The sequence below is a fragment of the Gymnoscopelus braueri genome (genome assembly GCF_963280865.1).
Source record: "Gymnoscopelus braueri genome assembly, contig: SCAFFOLD_35, whole genome shotgun sequence".
In the NCBI taxonomy this organism is placed as follows: domain Eukaryota; kingdom Metazoa; phylum Chordata; class Actinopteri; order Myctophiformes; family Myctophidae; genus Gymnoscopelus; species Gymnoscopelus braueri.
The window spans coordinates 593,502-596,519 of NW_027660596.1; positions in this window are offsets into that span (position 1 = coordinate 593,502).

Sequence of the window (3,018 nt, forward strand, 5' to 3'; positions counted from 1 at the left end):
TACTTTTGAGAGAAAGAGAGAGAGAGATAATAGCAATCTACAAGCTCAAACGTGTGAGCTTGTAGATTGGATATTTTCAAATAGCTGATATCTCTCTCTCTCTCTCTCTCTCTCTCTCTCTCTCTCTCTCTCTCTCTCGTGCCGTGCGCTCAGCTAGGTTTCAATTGTGTATATACTTCGTTTGGCGGGCGGTATTGCGCACCAAAAATAGGTCGCACGACTGACACAAAGAGATCCATAATCCATAAGTGCGTAGCGCCTCCCCAAACAAGACTTAATTCAGATTTCTCCGTAATTCACACAAGTATGTTTATAAATACCAAGTTGTGACAGTTAAGTTATATCTTCACCAGGCACCAGCAGATCAAAGAATACAATACAATACGATTTTGGCTGAATTAACTTGCGGTGTAAAGTAACTAAGTACATTTACTCAAGTACTGTCGTCCTACTTAAGTACAATTTTGAGGTAATTTTACTTTACTGGAGTATTTCCAATTTTCAATACTTTTACTTCTACTCCACTACATCTCAGAGGCAAATATTGTACTATGCCGTGCTTGTAGATCGGCTATTTTTATATTTTTTACTTATGTACAGTACTTCAGTAAATGTAATTTGTTACTCTACACCACTGTAAAATGTTTGAAAATACACTGTTTAAATCACTAATTACGGTTCGAGTTACGATCATGCTCCTTGCGTGGGATTCGAACGCGGGCCGTAAAATTACTGGACATCAGTGTTAACCTCTAAGCTAACTGGGCTGTCTCATGTACAGAGGAAACAATTAGAATATATACTACACAGCATGTGTGATGCGAGAAAAAATAATAATATATAAGACTGTTTCATTGAATACTTTATTTACATTTGGGGTGGCAATGTGAGCTTGTAGATCTGCTACTTTCAAAATATGTTTTATATATTTTATACACACACACACACACACACACACAGACGGATGCAATGCGCAGTGTTTGAAAACTAGTTAGGCTACTAGTTACTTTGCAGATTTTGATTATTATTACAAAACATACATTAACCACTTCAGCCTTAGCAGAACTAAGCTACATGTTGTAAGCTTGTAGATCTGCTATTTTCAATTTTAACATAACATGTGAAACTGGACTTTCTTTATAATGAGTACTTTAACTTTTTTTAATTTTGATACCAAGCGCCACCTGGTGGCTGAACGGCCACACTAAACGTTCTAATCCTTGCAATGGGAGGCGCTAAGATTCTGTGGGCGTCAACTTTTAAAGGTATGTTTAGGTACCTCTGAGGTCCAATAGGCGGCAATAGGCGGCCGTTTGAAGATCGCGCATGAACGAACAGGTAACCACTGTATGCAAGCAGGTGTGTAACTGATGACAATTAGGAGAATGATAACAGGCGCTCCCAATCTGATTAACCGGAGGCAAGTCTACACCCACACACAACACATGGACAGAGATACAGAGTCAAACGGAATTTGTACTTTTTATAACACATTTTTGGGGCTTTAAAGCGAGCCCACATTGTTTCTTTATAGGAACAATATTTTCTAGTTATATTATAATATCCATGCTTTTATGTCATCTTGTTGGGGTAACAGTCTCTCCTGCCTGTCAGAAATCACTCTCATGTCTCCATCTAGTTGACAATACAGCAGCTAGGATTTGAACTGGTGCCAAGTCAAGAAGATATAGGAGAACACACCACTCCCAATAGTAGTTGTTTAGTAAAGAAAAAACTACTATTACAACTAGTTAGAGTTTAAAGTACACATTTATTAACAAAATTGGATATTTATTTCCCTGAGTTTACTGCTGTTGTATCCTACTGGCTCACCTGCCAGTGAGGACAAAAATGGATGTGTCTTAATCAGTAAAAAAATAGACAATTCATATCTTTATAATTTATGAATTAAATATTTATGAATATACAGTTCCAAGACAGAGTGGAGATTATTATTGTACATCAACACATTAAGGCTGCCACGTTTCAGGAAAATCTAGGAGTGAGACTTTAGTCTCATCAGGGACACACACACACACACGCACGCTGCGCGAGTGCATGAGCACGCGTTTTTTCCCCCCTTTTATTTCCGTTTTTTTGTTACTCGGTTAATTCGGGACAAAAAAATGTACTCCATGAAGTGTAGATGTGTGGCAAAAAAGAAACGTCGCAGCCACGGGCGCACAGAACACATGGATGCATATTTATAGTAGAAAGAGCTTCAAACATTTAACTATAGCCGTGTACTCATTCAATTCTGAACCGATTCTTATAATGTAAAATTCTCTATTAGCTGTGAAGGGTCTTTCATGTGTATCAGTCATGATTGTTTCGCCATCAAACAATATCAAGCAAAAAGGAAACATGGGTCCTTCTTCTCTCCAGTCCATCGCCAACTGGAACCGTCGTCCTAAAACCCTCACACCGGGTCTAATCCGGCGGCCACGGTCCGCGAAAACATGGGGAAGTGTGTTTTAGGACGTTTTCTACCCGGTTGCTGTTTTTCTGCTTGGAGGTTTCTTCTTTTTATTTTTTCTTCGTCCCAGAAGTGGGGGGGATATCACCCACAACGGCAAGCCTCAAGCAACAAGTTATATGAAATATATAATTAAATAAAAATATATTATAAAGTAGTGAGAGGGGGAAAAAGCGTGTGAAATGCCAAGTGTGGCGTGAGGCGCGTGAAGAGGTTAAATTGCGTGACTCTCACTCTCAAAGGGTGAGACTTGGCAGCTCTGCATTAACACATCAATGATGTTAAATGTCATATTATATTGTATGTACTTATTATTACAATAACTATTATGTAGTAATACATTGTCTTCATCTTCACAGAGAGAGGAAGAAGAGTGGTTGTGTTGGGGGTCCAGGCGAGGCCGACAGCGGGGGTCCTCGGGCGGTCCGTGGCAGGGCAACTGGGGCAGACGGGGCGTCTCGGGCTCGCTCGGACGGGGTCGGCCACGGAGGAGTGCGAAGGACAGGCCACCGGGGCCTCTCCGCACGTGAGCAGACGTCCAG